Below are 27,793 nucleotides of genomic sequence, written 5' to 3'. Positions count from 1 at the left end.
AAGAAAAGTACTTGTTTCAACACTCAGAAAATTTTTTCCCTTTTTGTAAATTTATTACAAGTTGTTTTCTTGTATTCAGGATCAGCAAAAGATGAAAAATGCCTGTTTTAATTCTTAGAAAGTGTTTCTCCTTTAACTTTTTTACAGACCTATTCCTATATTTTCTTATGATCAGGATGAGTTTTTTTTTAGTAGCTCCTTGCTTACAAACAGAAGCACTGATGGTCAGTATCAAAAGATTTTGATGAATGTTTGGGATGGACAACTCAAACTTGACTCAATCTATTTTAAGCATTATCCATCAGATTATTATTAACTATATGTCAGAACCCTAATCTAACATTTGTTGGGTAAATAAAACTGCTTGTAAACAAGAGAAATGCATGAACACTAACAGTTATTAATTGACATAAACAGTTTTAACAAATGAATTACACGGTTAACAAACAGTATATGGTTCCCTGCATTTTCGGATCAACTGTTTTATGTTTGTAGGATCAGTTTTTAATTGGACTGATCTCCAGTAAACTTGTAATGAAGTATATTCTGCATTGAATAATTTTCATCAAATCCATCATGTTGGTGCAGTCCTATAGCATGAACTTTTCCATGTACTTTAGCATTAGACAGGTAATGTAATCTGGAAAGTTGACAGGTACAAGGTTATTTGTAGGATAAGAAGTCCAAGATGAACTGAGATGTAGGAGAGCTAGTCATTCATTTGATATCAACTATGCCATTCTCTCTTGTTGTCCCTCTATGGTTGTCAAGGAAGCTGACATGTCTGGAGCTACTATCACATTACATCTCCATATGGTGCTTTGTTATTTGGCTCTTTGAGCATGTTGGTGAAGATTATTTTCAGATGGAGGCAGTTGTTTTGATTTATTTGTGCACAACAAAGCTCATTCACAGGACAGATATGAGTATAAATAGTGTAAAGTCTACATGTATTCTCCTGGAGAACTGTAAAGAGGTCATGTGGCAAGTGCCATTGATCTCCCAGTGCTGTGAAAGCATCTTGAAATCTTTTGAACTGGTAAATGAGTTTCAGTTCCATAAGTTTGTCTTGTATTGAAAATGCACTGACCACATCACATCCAGTGACTGGTTAAAGGCCCAACAAGAAAGCACAAGTGGAATTTCTCAGTGAAGCAACTATGTTATTGATACTTTCAAGCCTAGTCTTGTTTTTATACTGCACCAAATGTGAATGTTACAGTTGATTTTACCAGTGAAGGTTAGGCACAAGGTTAACATATCTGTGTCCTCCACTACAAGTGTCATTGATATGCATCCAGAGTATGCCACATGTTGTTTGTGCATGAACAGATATGTATCTCCCTATTTGTGTTTTGTTTTAAGAGCTTCAACTTACCCTTATAGTTTCCTAGATAAAGTAAATCATTTACATTTGTAAGTCACATACAGCACTTTCCAACCAGTTTGTTCTTGTTTCTCTTGCCTGTACTCTGCAAATAAATGGATCAGATTTCCTTTGCTGCCTGGGCATGATAAGAGACTTCTACATTTTTTGACTCTGTGTGCTGCCATTATTTTGGAAAGAAAATATTTCATTATCTACACCCCTCTTTACTCTCTTAACCTGTTTGATGGAGGGCTTCTTGAACCCTTTAAATAATGCAGGATAACTTTGCAAAGCAGTTATTCTGATAACTTTGCAGATGTGCTGTTGTCACCTTTTAGTTTCTACACAAGTCCCATAGCATCAGTAATAGTTGCATATGGCTAGAGACATACTTCTTTGATGACATCTGCTTCTCAAGATTCCTCTCTAGTACTGTTTTGTTTGTTTTCCTTAAGGTTCTGTTATAACTTGCTAAAGACTAATTGGTGTTATAATACCTTTTCAATGTCATGCTCTCTACAACTAACTACAAATGGTGTTTATCTGAATAAACAGTGATCTGCTTTGAGGATAGTCTCTTTGTTGGAGGATTTAGTACTTGTTTTTACCTGCAGTGTTGAAAGAGTTTAATTTCAGTTTTGGAAGTTGGTCATAGAAAGAAGGACCTTTATTAAAGTCTTGAGTTAAACACCTTATGTGCAGTCTCCTTTTTCTTGAGCTTTGACCCCTCGGTGTGGATTCTTGTACGTGGTGAGGGGACCTCCCAGGGAAGGTTCTGTTCTATCTGGTTACCTTCTCTGGGATCTAAACATCCACCCACGTGTTTGCCGTGCGTGGTGACCCGTGAAGGGGAGGAGAGGATCCTGGTGGTTGAGGGGTCCAACCCTAACACACCACTTTGGCCTCGAATTCCTGTAGACGGGCGGCCTTTGGGTGGCCCCCCTTTTGTCAATCGGCTGGTCCACTTGGGCTAGAGTCAACCAAGTACCAGTGTTGGAAGTTCGCAATGGGTGTTGTGGACATTGTGCCTGATGCTGGTGTTTGGGTATAGTGCTCACGAAACCCTAGCGTTGCTAGGGTTCTTGTCCTTGCGTGACTTTGTAGTGCGTCCCCTTGTATAGGGCTCCATGGTGGGTGGGGTCAGTGAGTACCGAATTTTTTTCTTTTTCCTATGGATCCTCTAAAAAATTTAAATAAAATTGTAAAAAAACAGTCAATGGGTAAGCGACCACGTCTTGAATACTCAGAACAGCAATCTTCAACATCAGTAACATACATACCTCATTTTCTTATATTACATTCTCTTTCGGAAAAACCTTTAGGGCAAATGTCCCCTTTTTTATATTCAAAAGGGACTAGAGGGACTTGCTGGCTCTCCAAAGTCAGTAAAGAAACTTCGATCTGGTGACATATTGGTTGAAACATCTACATCCCAACACAGTGAACTCCTCTTGAATTCAAAGGCAATTGGGGATATACCTATTGAGGTTACACCCCATGCTACCTTGAATTCTTCACAAGGAATTATTGTTGAAAGGGATTTGAAGAACGTTCCCGAGTCAGAGATTCTCGCTGGTCTCTCCACTCAAGGAGTTTCTGCAGTGAGGCTCATCTCCACTCGCAAAGATGGAGTTACACTGCCAACAAATACCCTCGTTTAAACATTTACTTCACCACGTGCACCTGCCACCATCAAGGCAGGTTATCTCATTTGCAGGGTTCGACCATACATACCAAACCCTCTTCGATGTTTCCAATGTCAGAGATTCGGCCACTCAAAGACATCTTGTCGTGGTTCCCTGACATGTGCTCGTTGTGGAGGCAAGGACCACGATGCCTATGACTGTGACATGAACCCACATTGCGTAAACTGCAATGGTTCTCACCCCTCTTACTTTCATTCTTGCCCAAAATGGTTGGAGGAAAAAGAGGTGCAGCATTTGAAAACGACACATAACATTAGTTATCCTGAGGCTCGGAAATTGCTGTCCACAACTCCATCTCGGACATATGCTGCTGCACTTCATTCCACAACTACAGTGGGAGTGCAGACAGATCTCTCTGTGCCTCCAAGAGAATCGTTTTCAAAACAAATGAAAAGCCTTTTGACCTCCGTGGTTAAAAAGGTTGATGAATCGACTTCCACACCCACCTCTGTTCCTACCATGCATTCAAACAAACCTCAAAATCCACGTCCTTCAGTTTCAAATACAGGCATTTCTTCTGATACATCTTTTTCTCCCACCACAAGAGACAAAACAATTATTAGTTCGCATCCTCAGTCACTGGATTCCCCTTCCAATAACAAAAACCTGCCCACCCGACCCAGAGCAGGATCCATGAAGGTTGATAGACCTCCTCCGACTAAAGACAGTAAAGAAAAAAGACGTGGTCGTAAACCGAAGGGTTCTCCAGCCACTTCACCTACCCGTTCTTAAAAATGGCCACCTTGATACAATCAAACTGTCGAGGTTTACGTTCTAATCTGGATGATATCAAAATGCTGATTGCTTCCTACCATCCTGTTTGTCTTTCTTTACAAGAAACATTTCTCAAAACTGCTGATACTGTCTCTATTCGGCAGTTTTCTCTGTACAGAAATGACAGGTTGTGTGATGGTCAAGTACATGGAGGGGTGGCACTGTTGGTTGATCAACACGTGCCCACCCTGTCTTTGTCACTCAACACACCCTTGGAGGCTGTAGCCATCCGTGTTTCCTTGGGTCATACCATCACTGTTTGTTCTCTGTACCTGTCCCCTGGAGAGACATATGATCAATCAGATCTTGATGCTCTCGTTGAACAATTGCCATCTCCATTTCCAATCCTAGGGGATTTTATTGGACATCATCCCCTCTGGAGAAGTGCTATTATTGATGGGAGGGGCTGATCTGTAAAGCGGATGCTCTCTGATCACAATCTTTCTCTTTTCAATACTGGTTCTTCCACTTACTTTCATGCACCTAGTCAGTCCTTTACCGCTATTGATCTCTCAGTTTGCTCCCCTTCATTATTCTCCCATTTTACATGGAGGGTTGACAGTAATCCACTAGGCAGTGATCATTTTCCGATCCTTTTGAGAGAGACTGGCCGTGGTCGATGCCACCCTACCCGCGTGCCCCGGTGGAAGCTGGATCAGGCAGACTGGTCCACTTTCACTGCTCTCGCAGAACTTGATCCTGCCATCGTATAGACGACTGTGTAGCAGCGGTAACTGACTGTATTACACATGCAGCTGCTCAGTGTATTCCTAAAACCCCGACACGTTTTCCACGATATCCTCGTCCGTGGTGGAATCCTGCTTGCCACTTAGCACGGAAGGCTCAAAAGTGGGCCTGGGACACTTTTCGTAGATATCCCACACTTTCAAACCGGGTTGCTTTCCAACGGGCCCATGCACATGCTAGGTGGGTAAGACGTCAAAGCCAGAAGGAATCTTGGATTAAGTTCATAACCAGCATATCTTCTACCACCAGTTCCAAGATCATATGGGACAGGATTCGAAAGGTTAATGGGCACTACAATTCTGTCCCCCTCTCGATCTTACTCTCTGATGGTCAGGAGGTGACTGATGTTCAGAACATCGCTAACACTCTAGGTGAAAGCTTTTGCCGGGTATCTAGCACTTCTGCTTGTACCTCCACCTTCCTGGCCATCAAGACTCGGGCAGAGCCATAACCTCTTTCCTTTCGAACTGACTGTTTCTTTGACTATAATTGTCCCTTTACCCTGGTGGAACTAAAAATGGCCCTTCATCAGTCTGCCAGTACGTCTGTTGGACCTGATGATATTCATTATGACATGCTGCACCATCTATCTCCTGCTTTTCTTGATGTCCTTCTGATTGTTTTCAACCAGATCTGGCAGGAGAATGTTTTTCCTGATGCCTGGCACCAGGCTATTATTTTACCTTTCTCTAAGCCAGGGAAAGATCCCAAGATTCCTTCAAACTACCGTCCAATTGCTTTAACGAGCTGTCTCTGTAAGACATTAGAAAGGATGGTTAATGCTCGTCTTGTTTGGTTCCTTGAATCAAACAACCTCCTCTCGCCCACCCAGTGTGGGTTCCGTCGACAGCACTCCACCACAGACCACCTAATTCATCTTGAAACATCTATCAGAGAAGCCTTTCTCAACCGCCAACATCTTGTATCAATATTCTTTGACATAGAGAAGGCTTACGACACAACATAGAGGTATGGCGTTTTGCGAGACCTGCATACATATGGGTTACATGGACAGGAGATACCAAGTTCCTGTGGGTTCGACACTTTCCCGTTCTTTTGTACAGGAACTTGGAGTCCCTCAAGGCTGTGTATTGAGTGTTACACTCTTCAGCATAAAGATAAATGCCATCACTGAACAACTCCCTCTCACTGTTGCGAATGGGCTGTATGTTGACGACTTTCACATCTCATGTCAGTCGTCAAACATGAGGTATATTGAGCGGCAAATACAAACCGCCCTCAATTGTGTACGGAAGTGGACTCTGGCGAACAGCTTTAATTTCTCTCTCTCCAAAACTGTATGCATGCACTTTTGCCGTCGACGGGGTATTCACCCTGATCCTGAACTTCATATCGGTGAAGTTTTGTTGTCAGTGGTCCCGGAGACCAAGTTCTTGGGGCTTATCTTTGATCGTAAACTGACCTTTATACCACACTTAAAGCAGCTTCGGGTCAAATGCACAAGAGCACTGAACATCCTCCGTGTTCTCTCTTCTACCAGTTGGGGGGCAGATCGCTGTTCAATGTTAAAGGTATATCGTGCTCTTATTAGATCGAAACTCGATTATGGATCAATGGTCTATGGCTCTGCCAGACCCTCGGCCTTAAAGATGCTGGACCCCATTCATCACCAAGGACTTCGACTCTGCACTGGGGCTTTCCGTATTTCTGCAGTTCAAAGTATATACATTGAATCTCATGAACCTTCTCTACACCTTTGCTGTTTGCAACTATCTTTACAATATACTTTGAAACTTCATTCCTTACCAAAGCATCCCACCTGGAAATGTGTTTTCCTTCCTCGGTGGGCAGTACTTTTTCAGAACAGACGATCTGTCATTGCTCCATTTGGCCTTCGCATCTGGGCGCAATTGGATGAATTGGGTCTGTCCTTGGATAACATTGCAGATTCCACAGGTTGGCCCATCTCACCATGGCTTATTACAGCCCCCAAATGTGACCTTTCTTTCAGTCACCTAAAAAAAGCAGATACTCCAGATTGGAAGTACCGTCTTTTATTCAATGAATATCTTTCAAACAATCATTCAGTTCCCATTTATACAGATGGTTCCAAATCAGGTAATTCAGTGGGCTCTGCTATGGTTTGCTATGGGTCAGTAGTTGCATGCAGAATCCCTTCTACAGCTTCTGTGTTCACTGCTGAACTGTATGCCATATCTCTTGCCCTGGATCATATTGCAGTTGAGCAGTACTCCAACTGCACTATTTATACTGATTTGCTTAGTTCTATACTTGCCTTGGAATCGCTACACGTTAGCTCACATCCTATTCTCGCTGATATTTGAAACCGACTGGCCCATTTCTCATTAGCAGCTACTTCAATCCAGTTTTTCTGGATACCAGGCCATGTTGGTATTTGCGGGGAACGAGCTTGCAGACATGGCAGCTAAATATGTCTGCTTCAGCACCATCACTCCTATGCCTATTCTGTACATGGACTATGGTGTTGTCTTCAAGGCTCGGCTCCGTGCCAGCTGGCAGTCCACTTGGAGTGAGCAACGTGACAACAAACCTTTTCAAATCAAACCCAAAATTGGACTTTGGCCATCTAGCTTCCGTAAAGTTCGGAAGGAGGAAGTTGTTCTCACTAGGCTACGCTTTGGTCACAGTTTTTTAACTCATTATTTTCTTTTATCTGGAACTGATGCACCAATGTGTAGTTTGTGTAACACTCAAATCACTATCAGCCACGTTTTACTTTCTTGCCATCTTTACAATTCTCAACGACGGCAATATTTTAAACATATTTTTTCCCAGGGTCAGTCTGTAACACTGGACAGAGTTATTGGTGATGGTGACTCTGTCCACCTTGATAATGTTTTTAATTTTTTAATGGCCATTAATCTTTTTAATCTCATTTAAGTGTTGCATATTTATTCATTACACCTTTTTAATTGTGGTTCCTTTTTTACAGTTTCAATCTCTCTCCTTCAATTTGAAATTGGACAATGGCCAGAACATTAAATAACTCGACACCAGGACTGGAAAGGCCAACTTCAGGTGACTAACGCTACTGTTTGAACTATCCGTTTGAACTACTCGTTAGTCATCCTGGCGAGTTGTTATTATACTTTTGCTGCATATCATTTCACACTTTTACTACTTAACTTTTTAGTACTGGCCATATTGACTCATAACCCGAACCAGGACTGGAAAGACCAACTTCAGGTGACTGACGGTGGTTTTTATACTTACCTGTTAGTCTTCCTGGCGGGTTATGATCATTACCATTCTGCTACAGGTAGTTCTTTACAACTTTATTGACTGGATGTCAACATTGGTTTTTACGCCATTTTCTGTTTTAATTGCCGTTTTGCTTTTATCTTCAATTACTTTTACAAATTTTACTCCATTTACTTGACTTTTATCTTTTTACTGGACATTTGGCTACTCATTATTACGATTTTGCGGAGTGTCTTTTAAAACTTTTATTCTTTTACATTTTGATAATAGCTGCTATGACACATAACCCGGAACCAGGACTGGAAAGGCCAACTTCAGGTGATTGACGGTGGTTCTTGAACTTACCTGTTAGTCTTCCTGGCGGGTTATGATCATTACCATTTTGCTAGAGTAAATATTTTATAACTTTGAAGACTGGATGTCACCATTGGTTTTTACACCATTTTCTGTTTTAATTGCTGTTTTGTTTTTACCTTCATTTACTTTTACAAATTTTACTCCATTTACTTGACTTTATCTTTTTACTGGACATTTGGCTACTCATTGTTACAATTTTGCTATGTATCTTTTAAAACTTCTATTCTTTTACATTTTGATACTGGTTGCTATGACACATAACCCGGAACCAGGACTGGAAAGACCAACTTCAGGTGACTGACGGTGGTTCTTGAACTTACCTGTTAATCTTCCTGGTGGGTTATGATCATTACCTTTTTGCTAGAGTAAATACCTTACAACTTCTTATACTCTGCCTTCTATCTTAACATTGTAGACTAGGTGTCAACATTGGTTTTATACATTTTTGTTTTACCTTCATTTCCATTTATGTCTATTTCTACATTTATTTATTATTATTTTTTTATTTATTTTTTTACATTTTTACCGAATGTCTGGCGCAGATAGCCTCGCTGCTTTGTGCCATAAAACACTAAATCAATCAATCAATCGATCATGAGCTTTGAAGAGACCATTTGCTGTATTCAGGGCTACACTCTGCAGATTGGCATCACTTGTACAAAGGAAATTAATCAAATTGTTTTCAACAAGTGATTGGATATTGCTTCAACCTTCTGAATGTAGGATGTTTTTATATCAGGATGGCTGACACCACGTCCCTGCAAATTGATAAAGCCATGCAGCTGTCTCAGGCACATGTTGTGATATTCTGCAGTCACATAAGTGCTTGAATGCTGCAGTGAGTTTGAGGCTGAAACCCTTGGTACTACCAGAAGTATATGTCCCTGTTAACAGTTTTTTCCCTTAGTCTGATCCACTGGTATCCTGTCAAATGCATTGTTTGCACTCATTTGGCCACAGATTCTAATATTTAGCAATTGCTTTTAATTACCCTAATGGTCCTCTAATTGTCTTGTTATCTGAGTGTGATACAGAGAAAGGTACTGGGCATAGTTTTTTTTTTTATCATACATGAAACACCATGAGATCAGCAAATATCTGGCATGCAGTTGGAAGGGTCAGTTCTTGTCTGCAAGCTTGAAGCAGAGCCATAAAATATCAACAACATCCATGTATGATATGTAGAAGGATGCTAGGGGCCCTTTGCCATTTCATAACAGGTCACAGTTGTAGCAAAACAATACAAGTTACTAAGGACCGTCTCTTGTTCTTCTGCATCTGTGCTCAATGTGGGAGCAGTTAATTCATAGCAGTTACCTCTGATTGTATTATTTACTCAATGTAATGTTCTGGATCTACTAAGGCAGGGGTTCCCAACTGGTGGGTTGCGACCCTCAAGGGGGTCGCGAAGCCTTGGCAGGGAGGTCGTAGCCTTGTTAGAAGTTGCTTGGGATAACATTAATTTTATTTCATCAATTACATTTTCATACTCTTACATTTTTTTTGTTTCGGTGCAAAGCAAAACATGTGCTACGTTAGTTCAATGTCATTAGGTGATATTATGGGTGTATGTATGCGTGCCTGTGAGTGAATGTGCCTGTGTGAATGTGTATGTGTCTGCAACTGTATGTATGTGTGTACTAGTGAGTAGCGAGTATGTGAGTGCACACGCATGTACTTATGCTTGTGTATCTGTTTATCTGTGATTAAGTGTGTGTGTGTGCTCGCTGTCGACACGTGAGTCACATGTCCGTTGCTGATTGGTGGATGACAAATCGCGTGACTGGCCTTGCTCCCTTCCCTCCCAATACTTACCCCATCGTTACTCTACCTGCACCCCCCACAAATAGTCAGTGTAAGATCTACAGTTGCTAAAGCGTTCATTATTCAACATTTTTATTTTATTTTAACAAGGAGATAAGTAAGCAGTAGAGGTGAGCTGTGTCCATGGCTAAACGGCGCAGATACTTAGAATGCTACCTCAACATTGGCTTCACCACTGTGCTCGCCAACGACGGCATCGAGAAACCACAGTGTGTTTTGTGCCATGCTGTCCTGAGTGAAGAGTCAATGAAACCATCAAAACACAAGCGTCATCTCGAGACGAAACATCCAAAACACGCAAAGAAGGGTTTGGATTTCTTCAAACGGTATGAACGGTGTCTTAAAAGCCAAAGAATCGATAGAAGTGGGTCGTTTCAGCAGCAGAGTGGAGCCGTAGTGGAAGCTTCATATGAGATTGCATTCGAAATTGCTAAACAAAAAAAGCCTCACACGATTGGAGAAACATTTCTTAAACCCTGCATGATGAAAGCAGTAAATCTTATTCTTGGAGAAGTCAGTGCAAAGAAGATGCAGCAAGTATCCCTGTCAAATAATACTATACATGGGCGCATTTCTAAAATGTCTATGGATGTGAAGGAACAGGTTTTGACTGAAATCAAGGGTTCCCCTTTGTTCTCCTTTCAGCTCAACGAGTCAACAGATGTTAGTTCATGTTCTCAGTTGCTTGTTTTCATGAGATACATTAATTCAGGTGACATCAAAGACAAACTCTTATTCTGCAGTGCACTTGAAACCACAACAAAAGCTGATGATGTCATGGAAAAAGTTTCAACTCTTTTTCAAGATGAAATCTTCAATGGGAAAACGTGTGTGGGGTTTGTACGGATGGGGCACCGGCTATGCTGGGATCAAATTCAGGATTCCAGTCGAGAGTGAAGAAGCTAGCACCTCAAGCAAAGGGCATCCACTGCATGATTCACCAATATGCTCTCGCCAGTAAGACTCTCCCTGCCTCTCTGCAGGAAGTGCTTGAATCTGTAATCAAAATTATAAATTATGTGAAGACTCAAGCACTCAACACTCGCCTATTCAAAGAACTATGCAAAGACATGAATGCTGATCATGAAGTCCTTCTCTTCTACACAGCAGTAAGTTGGTTGTCGAAAGGAAACGTTATTAATCGTGTCTTTGAAAGGAAAGATGAAATAAAGCTATTCCTGGAGACTCAAGAAAGGAAAGATCTTGTAGCTCACTTCGAAGATGAAGCATGGAATAAAAGGGTTGCGTACCTAGCCGACATTTTTGACCAGCTGAACAAGCTCAATTTGAAGCTTCAAGGAAGGGAAATACATGTTCTCCTTTTTCAAGATAGTCTTCGGGCCTTTGTTTCCAAACTGTAGAACTGGCGTCGGAAAACCAATCTTGGAAACAGTTGGATCTGTTTCTCAAGGATGAGATTACCGAACATCTTCAGTCTCTGGAAAAGAAAGTCGAGTGTTACTTCCCTGAGCTATCACAGGAACAGGAGGCCCTGGTAAGGAACCCATTTTGTACTGAACTTGATGTATCCAGCATCCCAGATGATATCCAAGATGAATTTCTGGATCAAAGGAACGACTCTTCAGCTCGTGATCTCTTCAAGGTGAAATCCATGACTCAGTTCTGGTGCGCTATGTATCAGTCATACTCCAAAGTCAGCATGATAGCTTTACATGTCCTTGTTCCATTTGCTTCTACCTACTTGTGTGAGGCAGGATTTTCCACTCTTGTCAACATAAAAACAAAGAATAGGAACAGATTGGATGTTGGAGATGACATGAGACTGGCTCTAACAAACGCTCAGCCACGAATTTCAAAGCTTGCTGCTGAAATGCAACATCAGGCATCTCACTAGCTGGGTTGGATAGCTGTTCAAACCTATGTTAATATTATTTTAAGAAATATATGTTCTTTTTGTGAATTCAGGTTGGACCAATGTGATTTAATTTGCTAATAAATAATTACAGAATTTTTAATATTTTTTTAGATGTTTCTTTCCCTCTCCTTCACAGAAAATAAAAGAAAAATTAAGCTCCTGATAGTAAGCCCTATGTAGGGGGTCACATGTGTTTCAAACTTTTAGGTAAGGGGTCGTGAGTGCCAAAAGGTTGGGAACCCTTGTACTAAGGTTTCTTTCTGTCTGTCTATGTTGTCATATGCAAACACTGTTGGAACTACAAACTGTTTATTTGAAAGAAGTACATCATCATCTTTCTGCATTTGCAGTTTTTCTAGACATAATGTGGTGTCTGTTTTGCTTAGCTCTTAATATGATATCCCATTCCCTAGATAGCTCAGGATGTTTACAATTTCAGTATTTCTAGTCAACTTTTTTACTTTCCAGGATAATTTGTTTGTTTGTTTTGGAATTTCGCACAAAGCTACTTGAGGGCTATCTGTGCTAGCCGTCCTTAATTTAGCAGTGTAAGACTAGAGGGAAGGCAGCTAGTCATCACCATCCACCGCCAACTCTTGGGCTACTCTTTTACCAAGAATGGTGGGATTGACTGTCACGTTATAACGCCCCCACGACTGGGAGGGCGAGCATGTTTGGCGCGACCTGGATGTGAACCCACGACCCTCAGATTACGAGTCGCATGCCTTAACACGCTTGGCCATGCTGGGCCCTTCCAGGATAATAAAATACACTTTGTCTGTTTGTTCCACTGTTACATCATAGATGAGGTCTTAGTAAAATAATCAAACTCTAACCTCTGTACAGAAGTTGTTTGATTAAAGGCTTTTCTTTTGCCAATCAGCATAATTGTTAGTCAGCTTCATCTCTTCCTCAGTCCACTTATTTGTTACTGTTCTCACTGCTGCACTTTGAAGAATGTTATCTGCAGTAGTTTCTCATGAGTGTAAATGCCTTTCACACATTTGCTGCATTTCTCACAAAACACACATTTGGAAAAATAGCCAATTAATTTATTATCATCAGCCTGTTTTTGAGGTGCATTGGAGTTTAGAATTATAGCCAGAAAATTCTGTACAGGCAGTTTTTCATGGAGTTATTGCTACATTTTTACTTGTATCATATATCAGGAATCTCTTCAAGGGAGCTAGCTGTGCTGTTATAGGAGACTCAACATTATTGGTGGAGTGTAGTCATATGATATGGACATGTTCAGTAAACTAGAAGAGTATAATGATTGGTGTGCTGATTACTAACATTATGTTAGAAATACATAGAGGGCAGACAATAATCAAGAGAGTTTTTGTGTGAGAGGAGGTAAGTGCCTATTGGAAATACATTATCAGTGTATGAAAATGTTAATTTTGATGCTGTAACCCTTGCTGCCTCTTTGTAGACTCAGCAACACTCCAGTTCTCATCCTTTTTTCCTGTCTGTATAATAATGAGACCACTAGAATACTAGAGACAAGTAAAGAGTTTCTAATTACTAACAACGTTAACATGCACACACTTGAACTTTAATACATATATGGGTGGAAACTTCAAACACATGTAGAGCTAAAGCTACTCATTCAGATTGTCCAGCATGCATTTCTGGCATTGGTTTATCATCCTTGTTCATTGACATAAAATTATCTTGGTAACACTCTCTGGTCTGTATACTATTATAAAATGTTTTTGTTTTTATACTTAGGGTGAACTTAGTAAAGAGAACTGCTTGTTTCAAAACTCAAAATGTGTTCTTTTTAAGTTTTTGTAAATTTCCTACTAGAAAATTTTCTTATACATAGGTGGAGCTAAGTAAAAGAGAATCTCTTATTCAGGAAGTATGCTTGCATCTGCACCAAAGAAAGCTATTATCTTATGTACACTACTGTGAAATTTCTGCATGTTCCAAGTCTTTAACAAAACTTTCACCCCTTTATATGCCATCTTATGATGCTATTGTCATTAGACGATATCCTTCCACTGATAGGTAGGCAACACATCCTCTCTGTGAGTCCTAGCATTTTAACATAACTCTTTCTTTTTTTTTTCAATTTCTCTTCAGAAAATGTTTATTTTTCATAAGACTTACTAGAATATTTATAGTTATCCTTTTCACTTTTTGTCACTCTTTATTGTGTAGTCTTTCTTTCATTGAGTGAACTAAATATTGTATGTATCAGAGCTTTCATTTGAACGTTATTCAATTTGATATTCTTTTGATCAGTTTGTATTTTTGACACTTTTTGTTGTCTTTGGCTGTTTACTTCAATAGAAGGGTTCCATCTAGTAGATTCTGAAGTTGTTGTTAGGCCTATGGACCATCATGAGCTGTACCTGGCTCAAAGAAATTAAAAAATGGAACACTACGGTATAAATTTCATGGGTTAAACAGATTATGTATCCATGTTTCCATATTTCTGACATTTCCTCAGGTGTTTAACACTATTTTACAATAATCAGACACTGTAATAAATATAGGTTCCATTTTGATCTCTGTTCAAGAATTTACATCCTCCTGTTTAACTTAATTAAGCTGAACACAATTATCCCATCTTGTGTTTTACTACTATTGTTTCCATGCCTGCTTTTGCTTCTTCTTCCCTTTTCCAAACATGGAGAGGGTAGTCCTTGTTTCATACTTCACTACTTAGGTTTTACAGTCTTTTGTTTCGTTTCTCTATTAATTATTGTTCTGCCTCAGGTTCTTTTGTTGCATAGCCCTTCTTCATCTGAATATTTTATTTAGTTTCAGGGATCTTTTCTTTTTCTTACTTTTTCATTTTCTCTCTACCTACTTATCTCAATTGCTTAAACAACCGCTTTGTTTATTCTGTTGTTTCACCTTCATAAGGAGGCTTTACATCATGACAGTGTCAACTTTATTTGGGCAACTTACACACAACTGTTTTCCACTTTGACCTTGAAATTTGTTTTTCTTCCCTTTTTTCCCCAGCTGTCTTGATTTCTTCATTTTAGTAACATAGCTTGTCAAGTTGCCTTACCTTCTGATCCCTGTCTCTTCTCTGTAACCTCTGTCTTGCACTTTTTCTTTGTGATGTGTTTATAGGGTATTTCATATATCACCTTGGCACTTTTAATCTGTTGTAGTTTTTTAGTAGTCATCTCTGCTCATTTTTATCTTTTACCCTTAAGACTAGTGGACCCATCAGTTTTCTCATCATATACAACTTTGTGTCATCTCTCCTCATCTGTTCCTTGTCCTTTTGTTTCTATCTTTGGCACCATTTTTTTGCCATGGATCTTGGAGATGATTTATTTCTGGTGGACTGTTGAGTTCCTCAGGTGTTTCTCAGGAGTTTTTACTGTACTTTTCCTCCTTCACTTTACTTGTTTCAAATGCCATTGGACAATTTCTTGATCCCTCTTTGAGATTCACTCTTCTCCTTTCATTGTTCCCACAAAGACAGAAAGTTTATGATCAGATATTAATTTATCCCTCTTGATCTGACAGTGGTCTTTTTTATAGTCAGAACTCTTATGCTGTGGTAAATGTTCTTCCCATTGATGGATAACTCAATTTGGGGTATTGAACACTTTTCTTCACACCCTGGATGGTCTGCATACCTTCCTTTTCCTTGGTTTATTCATAATAGTCTAAAAGTTGGTTGTCAGTCCTTCCTTTCATGTTGGCTGTGATGTGAAGCTTTAGATACCAGGATATTTCCCTTAAACACATGTCTGGATTTCTTCTCTCTCTCTCTGCAACTGATTATTGTGGTATTTCACATAAGTCTTTCTTCTGTACAGAATGGCCTGACTTGTACCCTTGGTCACACAACTCTCATGTTTATTTGCCCAAATAAGAGATAAAGACTGACTGAACAGTCTTACATTTTTGTCCAACATAGCACCATGCAAAAACCTTGTGGTTCTTTTTTAAGCTCTGCCTTCTCTCCTAACAACTGTTTTTTCAATAATATTGAGCAAAGTATACTTCCTGCTTGAGACAGGTGTGTTTTACCATTGAGAGCTGTCCCACCTTCTCACCTCGTGGGTATTGTCTTTGTAATTTCATCTTCTACATGAGCCCTTCCATCATCTTAAGTGTGGTTTTATAGCATTTTTCAGTGAAGTTAATATAAATTTAGAAGTTAACATTTTCCTTACCTAAAAATGTATATCAGATTGATAATCACCTCTCTACACCACCTTTCCTCCCCACATCTGCTGCATTTGTAGTTTGTTCGTGAAATGTTAGCCTGTGTTCAAATGTTTGTACTCATGAGGATTACTTTACATCTGTAGTTTGTTCATGAAACATGAGCTTGTGTTCAAATGTTTGTACTCATGAGGATTACGTTACAGGAAAAATATGTTGCAATTTTTTAAATTTTTGTTATATCATAGACTGACACACATGGATTTACATGGCAGTTCTTTGTCTTGTAGAGAGGTGAGAATATATCTTAAATGCATTTCATCTATGAAAAATATTGACTTTCAACACTCAGAAAGTACGTCATTTTTAAAATCTTATAATATTGTTATAACAAGATTCTCATATACTAACAATGAGCTCAATAAAAAAAAAACTACTTCTCTGGACACTCCAAATGTTTCTTTTTGTAGGTTTATGACAAGACATCTTTTATACCCAGAGTGAACTAAGTTAAAAGAAAAATTTCTTGTTTCAACACTCATAAAATGTTTCCTATTGAAATAATTGAAGGGCTTATACCACATATTTTCCTTTACTCAGCATGAGCTAAACAAACTGTTTTACTGCAAACAATGTTTCACTTTTAATTTTTTGTAGTTTAATATATTTCGTTGTATGCAGGCTGAGCTAAGTAAAAATAAGTACTTGTTTCAATATTCAGTAAGTTTTTCCTTTTTATATTTTTGTAGGTATATTACAAGATATTATCTTATGTTGAGCTAAGTAAAGAAAACTGTTTCTACATTCAGTAAGTGTTTCCTTTTTATATTTTTCTACATTTATTACAAGATATTTTCTTATGTTCAGGTTGGTCTAAATAAAGAAAATGGCTTGTTTCAACCATCAGGAAGTGATGTGATTTTTTTCTGAAAGAGGTAAATTACAAATACTAATTTTTACAATACTAAATTCTTGTAAGCTGATTACAAGATATTTTCTCATATGCAGGGTGAGCTAGATAAAGAATAGTCCTTGTTTTGACACTAAAACGTAGTAGGTTTATTACAAGATATTTTTTCGTGCTGGGAGTAATGTAGATAAAATAAAACTTTTGGGTCCAACACTTGTAGCTATGTTTTTTGGAAGTGTTGTAGCTCTATTACAAGATATATCAGGTATATCATGGGATAATTTGTTATGCTTAGAGGAGCTCTGAAAATATAAATTTGTGTCAATACATAGAATGTGCTTCTTTTCTAAATCATCTTGTATTCAGAGTGAGCCAAGTAAAGAAAATGTCTTATTTCAACATTTAGAAAGCACTTTTTTTTTAAATTACAAGATAATTTCTTATACTTAGGGTAAAATAAGAAAATAAACCTGCTTATTTTGACACTCAAAATAATTTATTTCTCTACATTTTGTATGTGTATAAGAAGATATTTTGTAACACTTAGGGTTAGTTACGTAAAGAAAAATGAGAATAAGTATTTTAAAACTCAGAATCTGTTTTGTTTTCTAAATTTTTGTAGGTTTATAGCAAAACACTTATGTACCAAGAGAGTTAACCGAATAAAAATGCGTTTCAACTCTTAGAAACTTTCTTTTTAAATTTCTTGCAGTTTTATTATAACACACTTTCTTATAATCGTGATGAGATAGGACACTGCTTGACTGATCATTCTGGAACCGTATTCTTTTCAAATCTTTGAAAGTTTGTAACAAGATAGTTTCTTACACAATGTGCAATGTAAATAGACAACTGCTTGGTTCAGTACTTGTAAAGCATTTATTTTTGTAGATTTATTAAAAGTCACTTTCTTGTATACAGGGTGATTTCATCAAAGAAATTACTTGTATGTTTTGTTTTTAAATCTTTTTAGGTTTAATATAAAATAACACTCAAGGTGGGCTATGTGAAGAAAAACCCTAGGTTCATCCCTTAAAGTTTTTTTTTTTTAATATTACAGTCAGAGAATGGTTTTCTTAGACTCAGTGAAGAAAACAGTTTGGGCGCTTATTCATTTATGTTTTTAAGTTTTTGTAGGTTTATTAAAAGACATATTCTTATACTCAGAATGATTTAAACATTTAAAAATTGTTTCTTTTATAATTTGTTGTAGGTTTCTTACAATATATTTTCTCATACTGTGGGTGAGATAAGTAAAGAAGACTGCTTGTTTAATTTATCCATTGAGTTTTTTTTTTTAATTTTTATATGTTTATTATGAGATAATTTGTCAGGCACTGGGTGAATTAAGTGAAAGAATTCTGCTAGCATAAACAGTTAGTGAATGTTTAATTTAAACTCCTCTAGGGTTACCACATGATGCTCTCTTATAGTAAGGGTGAGTTAAAGTAAAGAAAACTGCCTATTTTAACTTTTTGTGGGTCTTTTTACAAGATATTTTCTTGTACATAGGATGAGCTATGTAAATAAAACTTGGTATTTCAGTGCAATAAAATAATATAGGTTACCTTCATATCTCTCTAGTGTTCATGTGAAATTGATAAATATATATATATAGCAAGCCTCTTTTGTGCTTGCATTATAGAAACTTTCTGGCAAACTACTCACATAATTACTATGTTTCTGTTACTTGGCCAGAGTGAACATCACTTACAAAAGGAGAACTTGTACATACATGTTTACATGCATTTTATTACTGTATTTGCATAATATTTCTAATTGTATGATGCTAATTTATAAATACAAAAAATGTTTTGGTTATAAAAGCTGATAAATTTTCAATATATTTACTGTTTTCTAGCATAGAATTATTGTAGATTATGCTTCATTGACATTTTAAAGTCGATTTCCACAAAATTATCTTGTCTTTTGATCTCATCCAAACTGTTAAAAACTTAGCTCTGTATGGAAACATTGTAGAAAAAAATGGACAAGCCTTGTTCTAATATAATGCTAAAGGCATATTAATACTTGCTTGAGAGAAGATTTAGACTGTGGAGAGTATAGTCGAAAGTAATTTTTAATGGACTGCATTTGTCCACAAAGTTTTAGACAATGTTTCAAGCTGTTAACTTAGGCCTTCACCTGATACATATCTGGGGTAGCTATTTGAAATGTGAAAACCTTCCTAGATAGATGTGGCCTATCAATAATTCATTTTTACATATTAGTAACTGAAAATTTTTAATACTGACATCATTAGTTTAATATTTTAAAAGTTCTTTCACCAAATACTTGCACTTTACATGTAGAAATCTTATATCATTTGTTGATTTTGTCATCTTTCAAGTGTGTGTTCATTACTTTCTCTGTATGTTTTCAGGTTTTCACTTAAGTGGAGTTGTGGTTTCTCCAAAAACTTCCAGTAATACCACCTCAGGTTTTTCTTCACAATCAGAAAGAAGACACAGGGTCTCCATTACATTTGACAGGTAATAGAATGTGTTTTCTTGCGGAACTTTGATTTTTTTAAAACATATCATTTTAGGATATAATAATAGAATTTTGTTGCTGTCCCCTTATTCATTTTCATTTTGTGCACCGTAGTATTTTTCAAATAGATTTAAATCATTTTGATTAACTGTATTGGAGATGGATGTAAGTTTATCTAAGTTACATTTTGGAAGAATGGAAAGATAGTTCAAGGTAACATGAACTTTACTGTTTACCTGTTTGAAATGGATATGTTGGAACCCATTAACATCAGTTTTGGAAGGTAACAAATATAATATTTCTGAGATGGAACTTACTTCTCACAAGATTAGCTATTTCAATTCAGTGCTGTCCTCTATTTGCAATCGTTTTCTTTATGCGTGCCACTTTTTGCTATAGGCTCAGTATAATATAAATAAGTTTGTCTGTACATTTCCACATGTTAAGTATTTGCACTATAACATTTGATGCAGCAAGTATATCTTCACAAAATTTAGTAGACTTTTTGTAAAGATTACGAGTATTTTGTAAACAAAAAATCAGATTTTTTAATGAAATATTTGTAGTAAAGGTTTCTTTGAAAATAGTGTTTTGTTACTAGTCTAAGTGCAAAGTGATTTTATGTGGTGATCAAGAAAGTTATTCTTTATCCCAAAAATCTCAAATATTATTTGCTTAATCCCTAAAACCTCTTAAATACATTGCAAATGGTTGTTTTGAGTAAGACTTTATGTTATTTTCTATACTCTAACAATGTCTGTCAATTGTGACCAACTTTGTACCCATCATAAAAAATTAGGAAATAAATATAAATTATGCTTTTTTCTTGCCAGAATGACTACATATTGTAACACTAAAATACAAATGTTTAGTCTTAGTAATTTGTCTCATAATGCTTGTTTATTTATTGTTTTTTATTATATTGACCTTCCAGTCATAGTTATAAAACACTACATAACTTGCATTGTTGTAGTGCATGTGCTATCATGTTACATATCCAATAATATAAAACTGAATTTTAGTCTTCCCTGTCTTAGCTGTGTTTTAGTGTAGTAGTATTTTGTAATATACAGTCAAATTTTACTTATTATACATTATATATGTATACAGTTTATTACTATTTTGAAATAAATTATTGAACTTATTTTTCTTAAAATATAGAACAATAAATCTAGAAGTAAAAAAACAAACAATTATCTCTTCTCACTACAACCTTTGAATTTAGTTGCTGTTGGACATACATTGCTAAGCCTTTTAAAGTTTTGCACTTAGAGGATATCAAACAAATTTTTTTTAGATTTTAAATATACATATGAATAACCAAAAATCATAAGTAACTATACTGATACCATATAATTGCACTATAATTTATTAAGCTTTAGATTTTAAAGAATATGAAACTTCGAGCATACTGAAGACACAACCCACCTCCTTGAAACCTTGGTTCAAAATAACATGGTAGTCTTTTCACAGATTAAAAAGGCTGAGAAAACCACAAAGAGGACATCCTTAGCTCTCGAATGGTTATTCACATGTCCTATACTGTAGTAAGAGTATATGAGGGACTGTTTCAAAAAAGGGAAAGAGTTGAAGGGAGCCATCTTGTTTGATTCAGTACATAAACCATATCTCAGTAAACTAAAAATATATGAGGTTCTTATTTGATATTCTAGCCTGATAATATTAGTAATTTGAGTTCCTAAATTGTACAAAACTATAGAATTAGTATTTTAACATCAGAAACATCTAAACAATGCTGTATTTAACATTTCATATGACTCAATAAAATCGATATTTAGATGTGTTCTTTTAATATTCATTTTTAAATTAAGAAGTTAACTCAATATAACATTAAAGTTTGAATTATAATCAAAATTCCAAACATATTGACATAAATTCATAAATTAGTAGTTTGATAAAGTTTTAAATGCAAGTTAACAAATTCAATGGTATGAACTTTGACCCATGACCCACTGCAAAAGGTTTAACCAGTAGTATTGTCACATGCTTACTTGATGTATGTGACTCTCTCTACACTCCTCTATCAAATAATCTTCACTTCTTATTTGGCAGTGTACGAGTCAAATCTTATTCTTTTGTGTACCTAAAGCCTCCAGTGGGTTAAACAAAAAAAATTTTTTTTTCACATGAAGGGGGTTTTTTTGGTTTTATTTTGTACCAGTACATTCTTTTCACCATATTTCTGCACTTGAATTTTGTGAACCCTTTCCTGTGTAATGAATTGGGAAGTTCATGTTACCAGTTCGGGGACCACACCAATGACTTTTTTTTTTTCTCTCAGGTTTGGAATACCTAATGGTGGATCTGCCTCTGCTTTTATATGTCAGGAGATTAAGCACTACATGGGTCAATATTTTTCTTCAGACATTGTCCAAGCTTCTCTTGAGTTGGCAAAATTTGCTCAGAATGACAAGGAGTTTGATCATTTTTTTCCACCTCCTGATTTCGCTGTTCTTTTCAATTTGCAACCACAAGAACCATTTAGGCATAATTCAGTCTTTATGAATTTTGTGTCTTTGATTTGTGATGTTTTATCTCTTTCCTCTTTTTTTTTATTCTCCTTATTCTTCCTTGTTACATGAACAAGCTTCCCAACCAGTTTGGGTTTTCCTTTCTCCCCTAGTATTCAGGTATATGCAGATAAATTTGTCTCACAATTAAATGAGGGGATCGGCATGTCAAACCCCTCAAGGACTTCTGGTCAGCTTACCCTTTCTTACCATCGTGCAGACTATTTCTTTCTACATCAGTCATTGTCAGGTTCATTGTTACCTGTTTGTGGGGCAGTTTCCAAATCTAATATTAGTCTTGTTATTGTCTGTGTTTTACCTTAATCGACCTATTATGATATCTTTCTTCGCACTTCTTCTTCAATTCTGGTGTTACATACATGGTTTATTTGTTGTGGGAACATTACAGGTCAGAATGCTGTTTTGGCTCATTTTGTTTACTCTCAACATATCTCAGGGAGTTATGTCTTGTACCTTTTCTAAGATGTTATATCTTTGATACATTCCCATAAACTCTCAAGTTCTGGATGTCATTGGTTTGCCAGCAATCAACCTGTTGTCTCGGTCAGAGCCTCACATGCCACCTATTCCCATTTCCTGTTCTTCATCCTTCCAGTCCTTGCCCATTCCTTCTAATCATGGTACTTTTTTGATAAGTCCTTTGATAATTCAACCCCTGTTGCCAACAGTATTGGTGGGTTCAGGTATGGTGGGAGTTTCTTCCTTGCTAGTGTCCTTTCATCACTGTTCACTAGGTAATATGAGTTCTGTCAGAAGGATTCATTATCCAGCTTCATTCCCTACCTCCTATTTTTTCTTGCTCCATTTCCATCCTTTCTCTTTGAGATCCCGTGACTTACCATGATCTATCAGAAGTGGTTTGGGAATTGCTTTGGCAGCAGGCAATATATGTAGCTTATAACCCTTCCATGGTTTTATTTCCATCTTTTTATTGTCCCCAAGAAAACCAGAGGTTGGCAGCATGTCATCAGTTTATCTCAACTTCTTCATTGCACTCTCCATGTGCAATATGGAATCTTTTCTCACCCTGAGATGAGTCTTTTCCCTACAGTTATGAATGATAATGTTAGATGTCTCCAACACTTTCCTCTATATCCCTACAGCACATTGATCTTGGACTTACCATCAGTTTATCCATGTCAGGGTAGTTTACCAATTTTAAACTTGCCTTGGCTTCTCATGTGTTTTGTTCTATAGTATGGACTGTTCCACATCAATTCCATGCTTTGAGAATACAATTTCATTCTTACATGGATGACTGGCTCATTGTGAGCAGGAATTGGCCACTTATACTCATCATCTGTTTTCTGTAACAACATGGGTGGACTGGTGATCAAACTGGAGAAGTAATTTCTTTGACCCCCCCTCAATATCTAGTCCATTTTGGGGTCTTTTTCAACACAAATATCTGTCATGCTCTGCCTTCTCCTTTATGTCTTCATTCAGTCTTTCCTTTCACTATGCCCTGGTGGCTCAGCAATTACTGTTCACAAGTTTCTATTGTTGTTGTGGTCCTTCATGATTGCCCTAATTTCTCAGTCATGCCCATAAGAGATCCTTTCGGTGAGTGCTGTGCAAATGATGACACATTGCTTGGGATCCTCTTTTCACCCCATTTTCTTTCCTATTTCTGTGAAAGACTATCTGAAGTGATGGCTGGACAAATCCCATACTTTAGCAAGTATAATGTTTTTGCCCCTTCTTCTCGATCAACCTCTTTTCACAGAAGGGACGGCATTGATCAATGATGAGGAAGCTTTTTACCATTGGTCCATGGATGAAACTGTCTTGCATATCAGTGTTCTTGTATTTCTGTCAGTGCATTGGGCATTGCATCACTTCCTTATTCTTGCCAATCACTGTCTGGTTATAATTCATTTAGACAGTTCTATGGTGGTGGCACATTGTTCAGAGATATTTATTTTTGGATATTAGATCTTTTATAATGGCCCCACACATGTCATGTTCTGAGTGCTTTCAATGTATCCATGGATTGTCTTTTCCACTCCAACCAAATATATTTAATGGCAGGGCCATTAGATTCATTCATTTTCAAGAATCTTTGTCACTGGTAAGGTTTTCTCAATTGAATGCCTTTGTCACAGGCCTCAGTACCAAGTTGTCCCTTTTTAGTACACCTGTATCACATCCACATTTGTCCCCTTCGGTGTGGATTTCTGTACATGGTGAGGAACCTCCCAGGGAAAGTTCTGTTCTTACAGTTTACCTCCTCTGGGATCTAAACATCCACCCATGTGTTTGCCATGCTTGGCAGCTGATACCTTCAGCAGGATTGGTCCCACAAGTATCTTTATGTGTACCCTCCCATCCACTTACTTCATCAGTTTATCTTTTGTCCACTCCTTGTTGGATCCTTTTGATTTCTTCCTATTGGCTAGCTCAACCTTGGTTTTCAAGGTTACATTGTATGTTCCTTTCACCACTTGTCCCTCTTCCACTTTCTCCTTCCTTTTGTTATCAGCCTTGTTCCCACTTTCTACATCCAAGTCTTCACATCCTCAATCTTCATGCCTGGCTTATGTCCAGTCCTTAGTAAGATGATCCTGTTTTACATGTCGAGTTGCCTCTTTGTTAGCTAGTTCCATCTGGTCATTCTCCATGGAAGTATACCAAGGCAAGTAAAAAGTTTCCCACTGTTGACCTGCTAATAGGGGATTTCCTGTTGATAAACCTTCTGTGGCCTAGTTTGTTAGAAATTCTCACCTGTGGGTCTTTGTTTTATGGCTATGGGCAGCCCTATCCCATACCTTCCATTTTTCCTAAGACTATAAGGTTTTTAATTACTCTGTTCTCACCATGCTCATGCATTCCTTCCAGGAATCCTGCCCTTCCAGATTGAGACATTAATGTAGTCCTCCATGCCCATGTTAGAACTACTTTTTTTGTGTTCCTTAATTCTTCTGACCTAGAAAACATATTTCTTTCTTCTCTTAGCCTGTGAATGTCAACCATTGGATTTGTTTGCCATTGATGTTTCACATACCTTTTATCATCCAACCTATCTTCTCTTTTATCCTGTCTTTCTCCTTAAGACCCCAGCAGCTTGGGAGGGTTGTTCATCCTCCTCCCTTATGTTGCTGACTTCTATATCCCATCTTTACCTTTGACTTGGATCCAGACAATCTTTTGTATCTGTGTCATGTAGCATGTACTGCTGCTTTTCAGGGTATGCCCAACTGACTTTTTTATCCCATGGTAATCCTCCTCTCTTTTTGATCTTTCACCTTCTTCTCTTACTAATTGGGTCTGCCTTTTCATTCATGTGGCCTACTTTTCCCTACCATCCTGCTCCCATACCTTGTTCCAGGTTTCCTCCCATCAGATGTGACATCTCACTATTTTCCTCACTTCTCATCCAATGAATGAAGTTTTACAATCTGATGTGTGGATCACTCCCACTATGTTTATTTTGCATTGGCTTTATCATATCATGCCTTCCTCTTTGTCCCCTTCGGTGTGGATTTCTGTACATGGTGAGGAACCTCCCAGGGAAAGTTCTGTTCTTACAGTTTACCTCCTCTGGGATCTAAACATCCACCCATGTGTTTGCCATGCTTGGTGACCCATGAAGAGGAGGAAAAGATCCTAGTGGTTGAGGGATCCAACCCTAACACACCACTTTGACCTTGAATTCCTGTAGACAGACAGTTTTGGAGTGGTCCCTCTTGGGTCATTTGGTTGGTTCACTTGGGCTAGGGTCAACCAAGTACCAGTGTTGGATGTTCTCAACAGGTGTTGTGGACATTGTATCTGATGTCGGTGTTTGGGTATAGGGCTCACGAAACCCTGGTGTTGCTGCAGTGTCCTTGTTTGATATTGTAGCACGTCCCCTTGTATGGCTCCATGGTGGGTGGGGTCGGTGGGCACTGAAATATTCCTTTTTTTTATTATGGACCCTCCAAATAGAAACTTAAATAAAATAGTGAAAAACAGTCCATGGGTAAATGACCATGTCTTGAATATTCTGAGCAGAAGTCTTCAACACCTGTACCTCAGTTGCTTATACTACGTTCTCTTTCAAACATACCTTTAGGGCAAATGTCTCCCTTTTTCATTCAAGAGGGACTTTCTGGCTCTCCAAAGTCAGTAAAGAAGCTTCGATCTGATGACATATTGGTGGAAACATCCACATCTCAACACAGTGAACTCCTCTTGCATTCAAAGGCAATTCAGGATATATCTATTGAGGTTACACCTCATGCTACTTTGAATTCATCATGAGGAGGTATTGTTGAGATGGATTTGAAGAACATCCACTGGTTTCTCCACCCAAGGAGTTTCTGTAGTGAGGCGTATCTTCACTTGCAAAGATGGAATTATAGTGCCGACCAATGTCCTCATTCTGACATTTATGTCACCACGTCCATCTGCCACCATCAAGGCAAGTTATCTTAATTGCATGGTAAAGTCACACACTCCAAATCCTCTCCGATGTTTCCAATGTTAGCAGTTCGGTCACTCAAAGACTTCATGTCGTGGTTTTTTGACATGTGCTTGTTGCGGTGGCAAGGACCATGATGCCTATGAGTGTGAAATGGACCCTCATTGCATCAGTTGCAATGGCTCTCACCTGTCCTACTTTTATTTTTGCCCTAAATTGTTGAAAGAAAAAGAGGTGCAGCATTTGAAAACAATTCATAAGATTACTTTTCCTTAGGCTCGAAAGTTGCTGTCCACCACTTCATCTCAGATGTTTACTACTACAATTTGTTCCACAACTACAGTAGGAGTGCAGACAGATTTCTCTGTGCCTCCAAAAGAATTGTTATCAAAACAAATGAAAAGTCTTCTGACCTCTATGGTTCAAAAAGTTAATGAATCAACTTCAACACCCATCTCTGTTCCTTACATACATTCCAACAAATCCCAAGATCCACTTCCTTTAGTTCCAGGTACAGGCATTTCCTCAGATACATTTTCTTCTCCCACCCCAAGATGCAAAATTATCATTTGTTCATGTACTCAGTTGCTGGAATCCTCTTCCAACAGCAAAGACCTGCCCAATCGGCCCAGGGCAGGAACCATGGAGGTCGATAGACCTCCCTCAAATAAAGACAGTAAAGAAAAAAGATGTGGTCATAAACAGAAGGGTTCTCCACCCATTTCACCTACAGCTAAGTAAAAATGGCCACCTTGAGACAATGGAAATGTCAAGGTTTATGTTCTAATCTGGATGACATCAAAACACTGATTGCTTCCTACTATCCTGTATGTCTTTCCTTAGAGGAAACATTTCTGAAACCTGCTGATACAGTCACCTGTCAGCAGTTTTCTTTGCACAGAAATGAGAGGCTGTGTGATGGACGAATATACATGGAGGGGTTGCATTTTCAGTTGATTAGCATGTGCCCACTTTGTCTTTGCCACTCGACACACCCTTAGAGGCTGTAGCCATCCATGTTTCTTTGGGTCATACCATCATTGTTTGTTTTCTCTACCTGCCACCTGGAGAGGCGTAAGATCAGTCAGACCTTGATACTCTCATTGGACATTTGCTGTCTCCCTTTTTAATCCTGGGGGACTTTAATGGACATCATCCCCTCTGGGGAAGTGCTGATATTGATAAGAGTGGTTGTTCTATAGAGTGTATGCTCTCTGATCACCTATCTCTTTTCAATACTGGTTCTACTACTTATTTTCACACACCTAGTCAGTTATTTTCTGCTATTGATCTCTCAATTTGCTCCTCTTCATTATTCTCCCATTTTTCATGGAGGATTGACAATAATCCACAAGGTAGTGATCATTTTCCTATTATTTTTAGAGAGACTGGCCATGGTCAGTGCCACCTGACCTGTGTGCCCTGGTGGA

At 37.9% G+C, this 27,793-nt stretch overlaps 1 pseudogene across 1 annotated transcript in view; it reads left to right on the top strand.

Moving 5' to 3' along the window:
- Positions 1-27,793, top strand: part of LOC143240930 (zinc finger SWIM domain-containing protein 5-like) — a 119,386-nt pseudogene that overhangs the window by 48,815 nt on the left and 42,778 nt on the right. Inside the window, exon 2 of the transcript XR_013022058.1 lies at positions 19,300-19,408. The product of XR_013022058.1 is annotated as a zinc finger SWIM domain-containing protein 5-like (transcript). The remainder of the gene's footprint in view (positions 1-19,299; positions 19,409-27,793) is intronic.

The sequence above is a fragment of the Tachypleus tridentatus genome, chromosome 13 (assembly GCF_004210375.1).
Source record: "Tachypleus tridentatus isolate NWPU-2018 chromosome 13, ASM421037v1, whole genome shotgun sequence".
Classification (NCBI taxonomy): domain Eukaryota; kingdom Metazoa; phylum Arthropoda; class Merostomata; order Xiphosura; family Limulidae; genus Tachypleus; species Tachypleus tridentatus.
The sequence above is the reverse complement of the archived record's forward strand: the minus strand, read 5'-3'. Positions and strand labels throughout refer to the sequence as shown.